We start from the raw sequence: 18,399 nt of genomic DNA, 5'->3' as shown, positions 1-18,399 counted from the left end.
CATCGATGTTTCTCTCCTCTCTCTTTCTCTCCTCGCCCTCTTCAATTCTCTCTAAAATCAATGAAAAAAAAAGTTTCCCCCGCCCCATGAGGATTAACCACAGAAAAGTGTCAAGATGGCAACATGGAAAGAGAGAAGGCAGGAGGGGCCGGGGACACCGGGCTTGAGTGGGGCCTTCAGGTGACTCCCTGAATGGCTAAGTGTCGGTCATCTTCTTCCACGGCAATGACATTTCCAGGGACAACGTGTCCACACTATGCCAGCCACAGTGTCCGTTCCAACATTTGCTCTCCACGCCCACCCCCACCCCGAAAAAGTTTAGGGAGTGGAACCCCCTTCCCGTGTTAACAACAAAATAAACGGATGCAGAACGAGGACGTTTGCCCCTTTCCTCTCCTTTCTTCGTGCCGGGCCTCGAAAGCTCTCTTCCCTTCTGCGTCCCCAGAGAGATTCACTAGAAACGCCTCTTGCTCTTGAGCAGAAAGAGAATGAGAGCACGGAGGCTCTCCGGGGGCCGGGAGGGCCCACGCCTACCGCTCACCTTGCCAGTGAGCACGCAGCCGGCAAGCTGGGGATTCCCTCTGTCGGGGAAAGATCAGAACGTGGCCCGCACGGGTCCAGGGGAGAATCAATAACCGTCAGAGGGGGAAAGGGAGACAGAGCGGGCGCTAATTCACTGCCCTTTCATCTCAACGGAAGCGCAAGGTTCCTAGGCGACACGGCCTCCTCTGTCCTCCAGTTCTGGCCAGCTCAGACCACAGGAAGCACGGTGTGGACACTTTCATGAATGAATGTCCGCAACAGTCGTTACAAATGTACTCACTTATGGGCATCAAGGGGAAACTGATCACCAATACCTGGGCATCAGGGGGAAACTGATCACCAATACCTGGGCATCAGGGGGAAACTGATCACCAATACCTGGGCATCAGGGGGAAACTGATCACCAATACCTGGGCATCAGGGGGAAACTGATCACCAATACGTGAGCATCAGGGGGAAACTGATCACCAATACCTGGGCATCAGGGGGAAACTGATCACCAATACGTGAGCATCAGGGGGAAACTGATCACCAATACCTGGGCATCAGGGGGAAACTGACCACCAATATCTGGGCATCAGGGGGAAACTGATCACCAATACCTGGGCATCAGGGGGAAACTGATCACCAATACCTGGGCATCAGGGGGAAACTGATCACCAATACCTGGGCATCAGGGGGAAACTGATCACCAATATCTGGGCACCAGGGAGACACTGGAGATGGAAGGTTTATAACTCATCACGGTGGTCAGCCCTCTTATTGGCAGAGCTCATGCCTCCCTTTAATGTAAGGAAATGAAGGGTGTGGCTTATCTCCTGTGCATCCCAGGGGAAGGCTGAGCAGGTCTCCACGCAGACGCTGGGCCCCGGCACACACTCACTCTGGGGGTCAGAGGAATTGCTGCAATCCCTGAGCTCTGAAAGATGACCAAGAAGCACAAGCCCCACCATCTCCAGCAACTGGGGACCGTGCCAGCCAGCACCCCCAAAACAGCCAATGGCGTGTCTTCTGAAAGAAGCCAGGGGGTTGAGAACTTAACTTACCCCGAGGGGGCGGAGGGTCCGATCCCTGACTACTAGGGATGGGAAGGAATAATCATACTCATGAAGCTAGGCGATGGGTCCCCACGCCTCCTGATTCTCTGAGGACACCAAGGACCTCGCACCCCGCACCCCGAGGACCTCGGGCCTCCCAGATACCCCACGTGAGCTCTGGCCTGGACAGGAACTGCCCTCCGGCTCCCACAGGCTCTCCTCGCACCACAGCAGCCACGCCGTGCCTTCCCGGCAGGGCCCTGGCCTTGGCCTTGGCCAGCCACCCTGCTCTCCCCCACGCGCTTCCCTGGGTATTCTGGGCGCCCACGCCACCATCACACGGCGGACCCATGTACCCTTCCGCATCTGGAAACACGGTCTTCTGGGAAAAACAGGCTCTTTTCGGTGCGGCCGGGGAGTTGTGCCACAGCTTGTAATTTTGGCGAAGGAAGTGATTTCCTGTCTGACAGGAAGCGGGAGCCAGAGCTGACTTTAGCGGAGGCTGCGAACCTCCGGCTTCCAAGTTACAAGGGAGAGAGAGGGGCAGCACACTTCCACTGATCAGGGAGCCAGAACCCCGAGTCTCCCAGGAGCCGGAACCTCTCCCCTGACCCCTGTTTACTAAGACAAGTTTATCTAACGGACAACCCCGGTGCGTTCTGTCCCCAAGAAGCACGCCTGGGCTCTGCTTCTGTAACAGCACAGCCCTGGTAAGGCTCCGAAAGACATAATTACCAGCGGAGTTCTGAACTTTGCCCAGATAAAGCCTGCTACGCCAGGCTCCGCTGTTTGTTCCTCTAATCAACCACGGTCAAGTGTGAGCAGACTCCTGGACCTTCTTCTTCGTAGCCAGTTTCTCTCTCTCTGAGGTCTAGCCACGCCTTCTGTCCCCCCTCCTCCCCCCAATCTTCTTTATCCTGGGGTGTATTTTTATGGGCCGGAGAATACGTTTTGATTCGGGAAAATCCCACCGATGGTATGCCACCGAGGTGCTTTAAAGAGGAACAGACACTCACAGGAAAGCTAAGACGTAAACTGGCATCTGAAATCACACTCCCTTCCCTCACCCCGCTGGGGGGAAGGAGAATCTACAGCACAGCGAGCATGGACCACCGACAACTCGCCAGGCTAACATTAACACTCAAAAAAAATTTTTTTAAATATATATTTATTGATTTTTTTTTACAGAGAGGAAGGGAGAGGGATGGAGAGCCAGAAACACCGATGAGAGAGAGACATCGATCAGCTGCCTCCTGCACACCCCCCACTGGGGATGTGCCCGCAACCAAGGTACATGCCCCTGACCGGCATCGAACCTGGGACCCTTGAGTGCACAGGCTGACGCTCTATCCACTGAGCCAAACCGGTTAGGGCTTAAACACTCACATTTAAAAAGAAACACCCTGCTCTCCCTTCACACCCACACCCACCACCACCACCACTCCCCCCCAAAAAAAATCTGCACCCAGGAAAGCAGAATGGAAGGGCGGGGTGGCAATGAAGGCGAACACAGCCTCGGTTTTTCCTGTCGCTTCCTGGCGTGTTTTTAGTAGTTTCTAAATAAAATACAGGATTTTTTTTTTTTTTTTTTCTGGCTTTCCTGTTCTTTTCTCGGTGCAGTTGCCCAGCCAGCCCCGGGCGGTAAACAGTTAATATTCCACGCTCCCCCGCTGCCTTGAAAACCAAGGAAACAATTGAGACATTGTCCAGCGAACAGGACTCCGGGGACTGACATTTTTGTTTATGTCCCAGTTCTCAGCCTGTCAGTTTCCACCGGGCTGCCTGACCTGCACTGGAGGGGCTCCGCTTCATTTATTTTATTAAAGTTTCGGTGTCTGTTTTTGATTCAGACTCCGAGCCTTCCCCACCCCCCTGCCTTTTCCCCAGAAAGTTGCCTCCTCCCTGGGAGGCTGCTGTGTTGCAATTCCTTTTCTTCGGGAAGCCGTTGCCAAGAAAAGTAACAAAATATTTTTTTGAATACCGATGTTTTTGCGTGGTTTTGCCAAAGGGGGTGGGGACCGGGGTGGGGACCCTGCACAAGTCACCCAGCCTTAAAAAAAGAAGGGGGGGAAAAAAAAACCTCCTGGGTTCATGGAGTCTTGAAAATAGTCTGCTGAACTGTGTCCATCGGGGTGGGTGCCGACGGTGACCTAACATCCCAGCTGCGGCGCTCAGAAAACACTGAAAAATCCACAGATAGGTCCGAGAAAACCCAAACTCCGGGCTCACAAACAGAAAGGGAACATCAATATTTTCCTCCCAACCAAGGACGCTGCCCGGCTAAGTGTAGGCATTGCAGCCCCACAGCTCTCTTCCCGGCCACTGCCCCCCGATGCCAGCCCCTTCGGAGCGTGGGGGTTGCGTGGGTGACACTTTGGGCCCTGCTCCCGACGCTTCCTCTCCGTGAGAGGCATGTACGGCAGCGAGCCGTGTTTTCTGTTTGCAGGATGGGCACGACCCGGATCACACCCCACGCGGCAGCCGCCGAGTCCAACGGCACATGGCACTGGGTGAGGACCAGCGATGGAATAGAGGAAGCTGCGCCCGTCACTTCCTGTCACTGAGCTAGGAGGTCCCCCTCTTCCTCCCTGGCCCAAACCCATCATCTCTGCACATAGGTGCCACACACACACACACACACACACACACACACACAGTCCAGGACCCCCACACGGGGAACTTGTACAAGGAACAAGATGCTTGAGAACTAGAAAGCTACAGGGCTCCAGCCTCCCTCAGGCCCCCTTGCTTGCTCACACTGGATACACAGCCTCCTCTTTCCATCAGGAAGCAGACCAGTGAAAGGCTGGGCTGGGGCCATCAGCTGTCCCAGAGGACCAGAGAGGGAAGTCATACGATTATCTGTATGTATATAACCACAATTTCCAACTAACCATCTATACCAATGGTCGGCAAAGTCATTTGTCAACAGGGCCAAAGATCAACAGTACAACGATTGAAATTTCTTTCGAGAGCCACATTTTTTTAAACTTAAAACTTCTCCTAAAGCCACTTCTTCAAAACAGACTCGCCCAGGCCATGGTACTGAGTGGAAGAGCCACACTCAAGAGGCCAAAGAGCTTCTTGTTTAGAATGGAGGCATCCCCTCCCTGCTTCAGACCTGCTCCTTCTAGACCCTGTCAGAGCCTCCCCAGGCTCAGGCCCTCGGACACTGGAATGAATGGTGACACCTCTATGGTATATTGGTATCTAACAGGCCCTCCTCTCCCGTTTCCTAAAAGGAAGCCGGGCTGGGCAGTCACCAGTGATTACTGAGAGCAGGTTGAAAGACAGAATCCCTAAGGGTCAAGGGTAACGTTCACAGCCACCTCCTTCTTCCTCCTGTTAAGGCCCTAATATGACCCAGGATAGGACATGTGCAAGGCATTAACTCCTTCCTGCCGGAAGCTCCCATTTGCCCCACGCGGTGAGCATCACAGCTCTGGCACCTCCCACGGATCTCAGGGTGAGCAGGGTCTGTCGGGAGCCCTCCCTCACAGCCCGTCTACAACAGCCCAGGCCGAGGTCCGGCCCTGTCCCGTTCTCTGCTTCCTCCGCGGCAGGTCTCCAGTCTCCACCTGAAACGGCCCTGCTTGATTTCAGGCTGAAGAAGGGCACCGTGAGAGCTTAGCCACTGACCAAACTAACGCGGCAAAGCTCTGGCTTTCCAGCGATGAAGAAGCCTCTTCTCTCCCTCTGGGCGTCAGTTTTTTTCATCTGTCAAGTGGGAACAAGGATAATCCTAATACCTGGTCTCTAAAGGGTTGTATGGATTGAAGTAACGTAGGCAGGATCTGGCACTTAATTGACGTGGTCAAAATATCATTTATTTTTATCTGATTTTGAGTGTTTATTCATTATCTTTTTCTTTTTTTTTTCCCCCCTCAAATCATTTGTTTACTGGCTTGGGTGTCTATGTCTCCTCGCCCTCCCCACCCCAATAGAATAGAAGCTCCATGAAAGCATTAATATCTTCTTGCCCGCCGAAACCAGTTTGGCTCAGTGGATAGAGCATCAGCCTGTGGACTGACGGGTCCCGGGTTCGATTCCGGTCAAGGGCATGTACCTTGGTTGCGGGCATATCCCCAGTAGGGGGTGTGCAAGAGGCAGCTGATCGATGACTCTCTCTCATCGATGTTTCTAACTCTCTCTCTCCCTTCCTCTCTGTAAAAAATCAATAAAATATATATATTTTTAAAAATCTTCTTGCCCACCGGCATGTGCCTGGCCTGTCTCCTCATGGGTAAGCACTAAATATTGGTTGGCAGGACGGAAGGGAAATAAAAGGGAGGGCAGGGGAAATCAAGGCAGAAGTCCGGCTCTTCAGCTTGGGCAATCAATAACCGCTAATTATCATCACCTCCTCAGAGCAACTTTCGTCAACTGATATGAAGGGGCCAAGATAAATAAAAAGATCTTCATGGGTTCTGAGACCTGTGGTCCACAGACTTACGTAGCCCGGATCACATTTCAGTCCTGGCCTCCCAGTTCGCTCACACCTCCTGAGGACGAAGGATTGGGGAGATGTTTGGAAGGGCCCAGGCCCCACACAGCACCAGGGACCCCATCCCAGGACACAGCCCTCCGTTACCCCCTAGGCACCGTCCCCTGGTCTGCCCATTTCAAGTGACGATGCTTTTCCAAATGGCAAACGAATCATGTCAGACCAAAAGCCATTTTAGAAGTACACACACACATTTGCACTATAGCACATTTCATTTATTAATTATGCTATGGACTAGGGACCGAAGTGGGAGAAACCTCAGTGTACTGGAAATAAATGCCCTTTAATTACCTAAATCCTTGGGGTCCCCTGGATGTAATTTCTTAGGTAACAACAGCTTCCCAGTCCTCTTGCTCTCCCCCTCCCCCACCCCACATACCCCAATAACACAGAAGAGGGAGATGACTCGGCATGGGACCTGCATGATACAATGATTTGGACTTTTCACGTTTTAGTTATGCGTACGCCTGGGCATATATTTCTGTAGAACTGCCTCCTAGTGATGGTGTTTTGTTTTTGTTTTTGTTTTTGTTTTTGTTTTTGTTTTTAGTTTTTAGTTTTTAGTTTTTGTTATTGAATCTCAAGTCTCACCCCTTTTCCTTCCTGCCTTCCACTCTTAACCCCCTTTCTTTCCAATTCATTTTAAATTTAAAAAAAAAAAAAAAAAACATATGCAGATATTGGAACTCAAACAAATGCCAAGTCAGAAAGATGTATTTAATAAGCATGTGAGCTTTGTGGTCAGAAAGATCTGGATTTGAATCTTGGCTCTGGCACCCGCCTCATACATTAACTTCTTTAAGCTTTGGTTTTCTTGTCTTCAAAATGGGATAAAATCGCCCACTTCAGGAGGGACTGGGCTGCTGGGAAGACTGACGAGACTGAAACGCAGGAAGCTTCTTTCTGTGCTGGGCCAGGTACCCAGCACCTCATCAATGCGTGGCCCAAGTGTTTACTGCCCGTGCCTGTCTGTGTTTTCTAGACATGGGGCCAGTACCCAGTTTCTGCACCCCGCTCCAAGGGAGTCGTTCGAATCATACTTACATTCTAGCTTAAAGTTAATCCTCTGGCTTCGAGTCCTACCCAAGAAAAGTCGTTTCCTTAGATGTGGCTTTCAGATAGCAGACGCCCAATCAGAACCCCAGTTCCTGGGCCAACTGCTGGCAGAATTTGGGGCCATGGTAGGCAGACACAAAAGGAACGCACAGAGAGGACTGGCAGGTTGGAGTGCGTTGAGATTTAAAACCTCGTCGTTTAAAAACCCATCTATGCAAAGTTTTAAAACATCCCAGACTGGGAGAAAGTATTGTACAACCACGTCTCTAGCTTATCAAAGGAGTGCCTATAAATCAGTAAGAGAAAACCATCTGATTCTTTAAAATGAACAGAAACAAACAACGAGGTTGTCAACCTCAGAAGTAAAAACACTAAAAATGCAAATTAATACACACCGCTGCACACTTATCAGACTGGTGAAAACTCAAAGTCTGACAGGACCACGTGTTGGCGAGAGTGTTGAGGGACTTCCTAACAGGTCCCATCATTCTGAAGAGCCTGACCACGCCCTGTGAACTACAGTTGAAAGGCGGCGATTTATATCCTACCAATTCCTCCAGACAGTACGAACCCCAGAGAAACAGTTATCCACATGCCTGTGCCTATGTAGGCCTACCCACAGATGGTTACTGTAGCTCTGTTTGTAATCCTATGAAACCTGTAAGCAACCTAAGCAACTATCAATACAGAAATGGGAAAACTGCGGTCTATCCATACAATGGAACAGCACACAGCAATTAAAACGGCTGAACTAGATTTCAATGTACAACATGGGGAAAATCCAAGTGCCATGTTCAATGGGGTAAGCTATCGAGTATCGTGAAATATAAGCCCACTTACCTAAATTTAAAAACCACTGACATTAATTGTAATGCATTATAGATCTACTTATGTGTGGAAAAAAAGTATAAAAACCTGGACTGGAGAGATATCATATTAGAACAGCTCTCTCTGGATGGGGGGGGGGGGGGATTATGAACTAGGGAAAGGAACATACTAAGTTTTGTTCTTTGAAACACAAGCAAGAAAACAAATAATTGTTACATTAGGCGGCAGGTACCGCAGATAATACAATAATGCATGTTGTAATATCCTTTGTACCTGACGCTATGTTCTGTCTGAGAACTGCCAACCATCTTGGAAAACTCCAATCCTTAAAAAATCCAAATGTGTACAAAAGATAGAGTGACTACGCCTGGCATTAAAATGCTCACCAAAACCTTCCATCCGATGGAACTCACAGAAAGATCTGGAACTTCCGCTCCAGGTAGCAGACAGGCCCAGGCTGTGTGAAGGGAGGTGCAATCGAAGATGGAGGGAAGGCTCATCTTGATGCAAATCTCTTCTGTTGGTTCCCTCCTTTCGCAGTGAGTTCACACCTTGTCCCCCTAGAAACCCGGAAAGCCTCACTTCCTCCATGGGAGCTCACAGCGTCACAAAGGCGGGACAGGCCTCCGAGAGCTTCGTGGGGAGGCCTGGCCGGCACCAGCCTGGGTTTGTGTCTGGGAGGCTGCCCCGCCCTGCACCCTGGCTGTGCCCCTGGTTTCTGATGGGAGCAACAGAACACCTGGAGGTGAGCGTTCCCGTGCAGGAGTCACAGTCCGTGCAGCCAAATGCCGCTTGTCACTTACACCTGTGTGACCTTGGCCATACCATTCCTCTCCTTAGCTAGGCCTCAGTTTCCTCATCTGCGAAATGGGACAGCACCAAGAGCTAATTCATAAGGGTCTGTAAATGACTAAGAACAGGAAGTGAGTAAAACCAGTAAGTTAGTAGAGCAGTCAAGTCATTGACACTAGTGAATGCTCAGTAAACTCTGGTATTAACATGACCCTGAGAACATCTCTCCATTTCTCAATGCATCCATTTTTCTTCACTACCACAATGGGGGCTGTGTATCACATCAAGAGAACTCCGGAGTTCCCTTTCAACAGGCCACGTCCAGGATTCAGTCTGAGATTCAAAGAAAAATCAGGACTAGGAGAGCTATCGCGAAAGAACAAGGCACTGGTCCAAATCTGTGATCCTGTGGGAACTGAGGCTCCAGGATGGTGCCCGACCAAAGTTCCCCCAGCTCCTTCCCCTGGCTCCTGTTCTAACCTCTGGTATCGCACCGCTGGGCCCAACAGGATACCAGCAATCCCCACCCTTGGCTGCGTCTCCAGCTGATTCCACGTTGCCAACTGAAAACCTTGGGAGGAAATTCACATCGGCATCCAGACACCGGAACACTTGGCCAAACCCAGCCCTGCTGGCCTCTGCAGGCGGCGCTGGCCACCCCTGTCACCCCAGCCCATTTCCCTACGCCAGTGGCCCGTCCTCCCTCTCCTTGACAAACGCCCTCTCTGCCCACTCACTTACTCCACACAGACGTCCAAACACGCACTAGCTCACCGAATGTCCTCTCAACGGGTTATATTTTTCAAATCATGTTCTAAAACTCAACCACAAGGCTGCTGGCACGGGAGCTGTGCTTGTGTCTCACATCAGGCCTGGACTCACAGTGCGGAAAATAAATCAGGACAAGAGTCATCACAGGTATGCGCCTAAAACAAACTGGGTAGATCAGGAGTTGATTTGTTTGTGTGTTGTTGTTGTTTTTTTTTAAAGGCCTAAGCATTCCAAATTAAATGTGTAGAGGGCATTAAAATGATCACCCTCTTTGGACACATCTCACTTTTTTTTTTTTGAAAATATATTTTATTGATTTTTTACAGAGGAAGAGAGGGATAGAGAGTTAGAAACATCGATGAGAGAGAATCATCAATCAACTGCCTCCTACACACCCCCTATCGTAGATGTGCCCGCAACCAAGGTACATGCCCTTGACGGGAATCGAACCTGGGACCCTTCAGTCCGCAGGCGATGCTCTATGCACTGAGCCAAACCGGTTTTGGCATCTCACTTTTTTTTTTTTTTTAATCATGCATTCTTGGAATTAGAGAGTGGAAGGAAATGAGAAGACCATTCCCGAAGTCCATTTTTTAGTAACCGTCAGAAACATGACTGTGTACACTGCCGACATTCACGGGTGTGAAGCACAAAAAGTGGGTTGAATCTGCTCAGCACGCCTGGTCCCTGCCTCAACTTGTAGGGCCTATGGGTTGTGGACCACAAGGAGACATCCATCCGTGGGAAGAACTAAGTGGAATAAATCAAGCAGCTGCCACAGCCCAGATCCTATGCCCAGGTTCATTTTCTTGGGCACATTCTCATCCCTGCTTCTGATGAAAAATGTTCCTCTCTCCTACCACTTCATTTGGAACGTGTTTTTAAGGGGCATGTCAGTAAGAATTTCTTCACTGTGCCATCTGACTGGTCTCTGATAGATCCACTAGGGAGTCTCATGTAGGGACCCTTTCCCAAAAAGTTCATTACCAAAAGCGCAAATGACTGGTGTGATGTGTCTTAACATTTATGACAGGGGTCTTCACCCAGACAGAAATCCAGAGGGCCTGTAGGGGGAGCTCTCACATCCTGTGTCATTGCAAGAGGCCTACAGGAAGGACTCTCTGGTCACTGTAGAGTTCTATGATTGTAACAGTCCTCCCCTTACCTTCCTCTTCCCCTCTGCAAGCTTCCTCTGCCTTTACCACATGGTTGCTAAGGCTGCAATCCTTTCTTTTTCTGGAATAAATCCTTTTTGGTGATAGTATACCATCAATGTATGCATCTTTCCCTTGGGCCCTAAGGTCTCAGAATCTCTCTTAATGCTCCAGGCAGACCTCTCCAGCCTACATTTCTGGGTACAAATACTGCACTCTGCTCCAAGACCTTGGAACAGAGATCTGTGTTTGTTGTTTAGAGTTAGCAGGATCTTTCCATGGTAAAGGAAAATGGAAAGAAACGTCATCAAATAGTCAAGTTGCAATAATCAATACATCAAATGGAAATAAACATCCATATGCTCATTTGCCAGCAACTGTCCTTGATAAGAAACCAACACTCCTACAATAACGTGTGAACAAGGAGGGACCCCTGGGCTCGTGGCACCTCCTTTTTAGGTAGGTAATCATCACATTTTTTTTCAACAAACTGGACAGGACTTCATACCATCAATTAACTGGTTGCTTCTGAATAGCTGTCAGGCACAGTGAGAAGAGAGCTTTAGGGCAAAGATGGGGATGTGAAGTGGCGGCCAGAAAAAAAAAAAAAAAAAAAAAATACAAAAACAGGAATTTCATGAAAATGCCTCAAGTTCATTTTCAAAATTCCCCGTGACCGCTGGAGGAACCCATGGAACCTGCTTGTGTTTTCACACAAACCTCTCTCTAAAAATTGTTGGTAGGAGAAGGGTGTGTGCAGTCTGTCCGCCTATGAAAGCAACTCTCCGATCTGCACAAATCAGCCCATTTGTAGTACAGAAGGGGCAAGTGTGTTCTGCTCGTGTGGGTCCCCAGTGACACAGCAGAAGAAGAATCAATTCTTAGTCCAATATTTTTTAATTCCAAAGGACAACCTTTTGATTAAGACTTAGAAAACAGTTCTTGGTTGAAGTGACAGAAAACCACCTCGAACGACTGGGCTTCCTCACTGGACGGTCCAGGGATGCAAAGCTGGCCACACAGAATTAAATGATGTCACCCAGAGACTCCCTCCCACCTGCAAATGCATGCGCAGTACCCTCCATTCAGAGGCACACGCGCCCGCATGCCTGTATGTGTGTCAGAGGAGCTGCAAAGAGCCACAGATTCAGATCTTCTCTTCCTGGTGAAGATGCGTAAGCATCTTTGCGTAAATCACATGCCTGCCCCTTGCCCAATCGCATGCCTCCCAGGACGGCCCAGGAGAATAGGGCAAAGGTAGTTCCCTGTAGTTAGGAGGTGGAGAAGAATGCTTTGAGCAGGGGGAGACGATGTAGAGATAAATGCCTTCTTTGGAGCTCTACTCTTTTCAACGTTTGGTTGCTTAGACTGGGGGGTCAGCGTGTAGGTGTTATTCTCAATACCTGAGAGCAACGCGATGACTTAAGAGGAAAGCATGAAACAGTTACCAATAAGTGCTTTGTGGAAGCAGGGCGGGAAGGGACTTGAGGGGGAAAGGAAGGGAAAATGCTTGGCTAGCTTCTAAAAAGGGAAATGGTTTCTATCAGTCAAGCTTACTAACTCGATCCCTGACAATGTCTTGCCCTGGCCATGGCAATTATGGGTTCCAGACATTCCTTCATTTATAGGCTTTGGCTGAAGGGGGCTGCTACCTCTTTCCAAAAAGATGTTTTCTTTCCTGAGTGCCAACTGAATCATCCCGGAGGTTAGCCCAGCAAGCCCTTCTGCCCCCCCCCCTCCTGTTACCGGGACACTTTAATTAGATTTTATGTTCTACCTCCACCCATCAAGGTTGGCTTCTCCCTTGAATCTGAAAGGGTTGGGAAACAAACACTTCTCTTAGAATCTGACACACGTCCCCTAGTCAGGCCCAAATTCAGGAGCGTCAGAAGGAGAAGAGTGAGAAGTGGGCGTCCAAAGACGGGTCTTCATAACGGGACCCCTTGCACCTGACATGGCCGCAGGGAGTCCTGGGGTGGCCTAGTCCTAGGCTTTGTAGTATGGGCTTTCCTTCCCTCCTTCTTGAAAAAATATTTTATTTTATTGGTTTTAGAGAGAGAGGAAGGGAAAGGGAAAGAGAAATAGAAATATAGATCGGCTGCCTCCTACACACCCACCACAGGGGACTAAGCTCACGACCTGGGCGTGGGCCCTGACTGGGAATCAAACTGGTGACTTCTTGGTGCATGGGTCTAAGCTCATCCGCTGAGCACACGGGCCCGGCCCTCTTCAGCATTGTTAAACCCTTGCTAGTTTCTTTTCTTTTCTTTTTTTTAAACATGTTTTATTGATTTTTCACAGAGAGGAAGAGAGAGAGGGATAGAAAGTTAGAAACATCGATGAGAGAGAAGCATCGATGAGAGAGAAACATCGATCAGCTGCCTCTTGCACACCCCCTACTGGAGATGTGCCTGCAACCAAGGTACATGCCCTTGACCGGAATCGAACCTGGGACCTTTCAGTCCGCAGGCCCAATGCTCTACCCATTGAGCCAAACCGGTTTCGGCCCTTGCTAGTTTCTTTACCCCCGCTCCTGAGCAACACAGACCATGTCCCAGTGAGGGTCACGGGCAGCCCAGGCCCGGGAGCAGGATGAACAAGAGGCCTCTGTCCACTGCATTTGGACACACGGTGACCCGTCGCATCCAAGCCTATTCTGCAGCCCCGGTGATGCACTGAATCACGGCCCGGCCCTGCCCTGATGTAGGCTCTGGCTGGAAAACAGATTGCATCACACTGCGCCGAGTTCTTCACGAGCTTCTCATTGCGGACAAGCCACGGCTGTGGTCCACTGTGGGTAGGACCACATGCTGCTGTGCTAGCAAAGGACGGAAGGACCGGGGCCAGCGCTCTCCTGCTGCGCCCTGCCCCTCTCTCCTCCAGCGGACACCGCGGGCCTGCAAATCTCAAAGTCACGCCTTTCAAGGACGTGACAGGGCCAAGTGCTCTGGGGTCTCTTTCGAAAGACAAAATCTAACCCTAGCTGGTTTTGCTCAGTGGTGAGAGCATCATCCGTGGACTGAAGGGTCCCAGGTTCGATTTTAGGTCAAGGGCACGTACCTCGGTTGCAGGCTCAATCCTTAGCCCCGGTCAGGGCCGATATGGGAGGCAGCCCATCAACGTGACTCTCACATTGATGTTTCCCTCTGTGAGCCTCTCCCTCCCTTCTGCTCTCTCTAAAAATCAATGGAAAAATATCTTCGGGGAAGGATGAACAACAACAAGAAAAGACAAAATGTACCCTGCAGAGTCTCAGAGGAAGAATGCGATATGATCTGGCGGAGGGTTTAAAGGCCATCTCAGGTGTGGGGGGAAACTGTGGGGATCCAGGATGGAAGATGGGAAGTCACAAGGGCGGGAGGTGTGGAGACACTCCAGCCACAGCCAGGTGAGAGGTGGGCAGAGTGGACTCCGGAGGTAATCATGGAGGGGCTGGAAAGTATTCCGATTCCACAAACCCTTGGAAGGCAGAGCTAATCGGACACGGGGATGGATAGGCTGGTGGACTGCATGTGGGGGTGAGAGAACAAGAGGAATCAAAGATAATGCAGGGTTTTGAGGCCTGTGCCACAGGGGAACGGTGTTCACCTTCACTGCCAGGCTAAACTCTGGGAGTAACAGGTTGGGGGGGGCGGGGGGGGGGGGATAGCAATTCTGAACCTGGACATGTTTGGTATCTATTTGGTTTCCCACACAAAGTGGAATCTGGCTCTGAGGGGAAAGCATGGGGCTGGAGCAGAGACCTGAGTCATGGCCTGAACACGCATTCCTACACGTGGGGTCCCGGGCAAGCAGCTGACCCACTGTGTTTTCACATCCCAATATGCAAAATGACGTAACAACCAACTTTCCTAGCCAGACCCTCCAGAATCCCCCTCCCTCCAGATCCCAGCATACTCCCGGGGACAATTCTGAAACCCAGGTGCCCCCATCCTATTAATTTACTAAAAGGATTGAAAATCCGACCCGAGCGCCGTGAACAAACCAATCACCACAACACTTCCCGAAATAGACCCGCTCCCCATAATAAGTAATCAAGGGCTGATTTCCCAATGTGCCAGTCTCTTAAAAGGCTCAGTCACCCCATCCCAGGATCCCCAAGAAAGAGTCAGTTCAAACGACAGTTGTAAAGCAACAGGCGTCCTACGAGCCTGACCCTCTGGTATATGACATCAGATAAACGCTACGCAACCACGTTCCATGTCAAAGCCATTACAGGCGCTCCTCTCCGAGATGGAATGCGTGAGGGTAGGTTATCAAGTGGCTGGCAAACCTTGCACGGTGTCACGACCCGAAATCATGTTTCCCCAACGCAGGCCGCTATCTCACGTGGAAAGCGGGCCTGTGGGCCAGCCCCGTGCTCACCAGGACGATTCTGAACACCGGAAGGTAAGGAAGAAGCACACTCACGCCAGACCAATCAACTCCAGTCCCTCGCCAGAAACTGATTTTCTGCTTCATTAACAAAGCACCACCATAGGCAGGGAGACAGCCACACGCGAAGACATGAACCATGGGGCCCCTGGGCCTGGACACGCGGACCGTCTGGTCGGAGAGACTAGCCCCATACGCCGAGTTAATGAGCAAGACAGAAAGGACGGCAGGACAGGATGGCTGCCAGAGGCACACTTCTGCTTTATTTACTGGAAAAATAAACATGGGCAAAGCCATGAGTTGAGCTCTAAGTCGATCCGTGTTAATTTAAAACAGGCTCCCGTGTTTGGTAAACAGAGCAGGTGCTGAAACTAAAACAATTTTCCGAAGTTTGTTCCAATCTTGTCCCTGGGAGGCTGGGGAAGAGCTCCTCCCTTGCTCACTCACTCCAGGACGCCTCCTGATAGAGGTGCCAGCACCCAGAGGACCCTGCCCTGGCCGGTTTGGCTCATCAGCCTGTGGACTGAAGGGTCCTAGGTCAAGGGCACAGGCCGGGGTTGTGGACTAGATCCCCAGTAGGGAGAGTGCAGAAGGCAGCTGATCCATGATTCCCTCTCATTATTTTTTTTATATGTTTTATTGATTTCTTACAGAGGAGCAGAGAGAGGAACAGAGAGATAGAAACATCGATGAGAGAGAATCATCGATCAGCTGCCTCTTGCACACCTCCCACTGGAGATGTGCCCGCAACCAAGGTACATGCCCTTGACAAGAATCGAACCTGGAACCCTTCAGTCCGCAGGTCGACACTCTATCCACTGAGCCAAACCAGTTTCGGCTCCCTCTCATTATTGATGTGTGGGTGTCTCTCTCTCTTTCTCTCTCTCTCTCTCTCTCTCTCTCTCTCTCTCTCTCTCTCTCTCTCTCTGAAATCAATAAAAATCTCTCCCTTCCTCTCTGAAATCAATAAAAACCTATTTAAGACATCTCAAAAAGAAAGGTCTTGCCCTAAAGAAACCAACTGACCCCTTGACCCAGTGCTTCCCCAACCCAATTTTAGGGGTTTTTTTTCCAGTAACCCACCAACCCTAGGTGAGACAAATGTCAGGAAACGCTGGCCCAGAGCGCCAGACTTCTTCCCAAGCATGAGGCCCAGTGCTGAGACACAGTCAGACCGCCTGGGGCTGCCCGCCTGCCCGCTTTCTGTGGGCTGGTCTGAAACACAGCAACAACGGGCACCTTTGAAAAGTAGTAGGTTTTCCCAGAAACATCGTCCAGCGTCCTATTCCTGAGCAAGGTCACACGCAGCGCCCGAGAAATAGCATCTGCACAATACCAGGCCATTCAAGGAAAGGACGTTCAAGCTAAAGACACCCTGCAATTAGCTGAGGTCATTATAGAAGTATTCCCCAAGACCTCTGCCGCCGCCCTCCTCTGTGCTGCTGGTATGGAGGAGAATATTAAGGGGATCCCAAGGCATTACTCTGGGAGGCGTCTAAGAAGAATGGGTGTGATTCTGGGGGGGGGGGGGGGGGAATCACAAGAACATCAGCTGACTTTAAAACCTACTCATCATGTAAGAGCAATCCTTTGGGTTGTGTGATTTGGAAGGTGAACGGCCTGGGGTCGTTGCTTCGGATGGTGGGAGGAAGCCATGCCATCATGGTCAGTCTAACTGTCACACACTACCAACAGTGATAAAAATGGAGACTGTTCAGGATGACCCTTTGGGGCTATATACCAGGAAATATGTGGACGTGTCGTCCTCTTGGTTTTCTTCCTCGGAATCTATCCTAAGAAAATACTTAGAGGGGAGGGAGCTACAGAGAGGTTCCTCACAGGATTCAAAAGGAGACACTCTCAACCCCAGTAACAGGGCATGTAAGCAAACTGGGGTATAATACGATGGCTGTGACCTGGTCCAAAATCCTGAAGAATTTTAATGACATGAGAGAGCTGCTGTCTTATTCACGACATCACTTCTCATTCTAAATAAATTCGGGCCTGGGAATACTGAGCATGACAGTGAGTTCCAAGATGTTGAAAGCAAATATAAATATTAGTACACGAGAGGGAAACGTCTAAAGAAAATAAACCCAATATACCAGGTTATTTCTGAGTGGCAAAATTATGGGCTAGTTCCCAAACTGCCCACAGCGAACATACATTTTACGCATGAGGAAGGCTACACTTAAAAAGGAATTTCACTTAATTTAGAGGGAGAGTTTGCAATAAAAAATGAGCAATTCGCACCCTTAAACAGTTTCAGATCAGCCACTGAAGAGATGCACTACCATTGTGGTAACTGAGAAGAGATGACTAACCTGGGAGGGAGGGAGGAAGAGAGGGAGGGAGGGAGGGAGGGAGGGAGGGAGGGAGGGAGGGAGGGAGGGAGGGAGGGAGGGAGGGAGGGAGGATTGCCGTCAAAATTCAAGATGGGTACAGGGGAGGCCTGAGCGGGACAGGAGAGCAAGACAGGATCAAGGGGTGCATGTTTCAGAGAGGGGGATCTCATCACAGAGAAAAGCAGAAAGCCCGTGTTACATCCAAGGACACGGAAGATGTGAGCGTTTCTCTCTCTTTTCGGGAACATGGACCACCCACCACTTCTGAGCAGGGGCTTAGACTCGGGGAGGGACGGTGGTGGGTGACTGACGTGTGACCTCACGCTTGCGAAACTCCTTGTGATTGTCATCCGAAGCGACAGAACCCCCTTACACAACCTTTCTTGGTAGCGAGTTCTCCATGGCCACAAACCCAAACCTCAAGAGCGTCAGGATTCCTCCCCGTACTTTCTGGAAGCAGAGGAGGACACTCGGGCTTTTAACGACAGACTCTTACTTCTTGGGGTTGACTGCATTCTTTCCCTTCAGAGAACCCCTGATCCTAGCCCCTACTGCCCTTGAAAAGGGACAACCTGGTGGCCAGCTTGCGGGTGACAGGGACGCACAGCTCTCCTTACAAAAATAGCAGCTGTGTGGTGCTGGCCGGTTTGTTTACCCTCAGAGAAAGTCCTCACCACCCTCGCCACAGTTCTGTCTGTAAAATGGGAAAGTTCTGACTCAGCCGCTGCTGGGAAAGCCATGCCAAGTCTTCTAGAAAGTCTGGTTGAGTCATCGCTAGATGGGGGAAGAGAAGGGACAAACCAGGGGAAAGTGTACACGCTGAGGAGCAAGTGGACAGAGCGCACAGGGAAAGCGTTCAGGAAATCGGCACAGGTACCCATGGCCACGTCCCCCACATTCACCTGTCCCTCCCTCCCTCCCCACACTATGTCCTCAGTCCTCAGCCACACCAGAGACCAAATCCCCGACCTACCTCCTGCCTCCCTCTCCAGCAA

The 18,399-nt window shown here is 50.4% G+C and overlaps 1 protein-coding gene across 1 annotated transcript in view; it reads right to left on the bottom strand.

Annotated features, from left to right (window-relative positions):
• Nucleotides 1–18,399, bottom strand: part of TCF7L2 (transcription factor 7 like 2) — a 194,732-nt gene that overhangs the window by 94,862 nt on the left and 81,471 nt on the right.

Source organism: Pipistrellus hanaki (assembly GCF_964339955.1).
Source record: "Pipistrellus hanaki genome assembly, chromosome: 14".
In the NCBI taxonomy this organism is placed as follows: Eukaryota; Metazoa; Chordata; class Mammalia; order Chiroptera; family Vespertilionidae; genus Pipistrellus; species Pipistrellus hanaki.
This window is presented reverse-complemented; position numbering and strand designations above follow the sequence as displayed.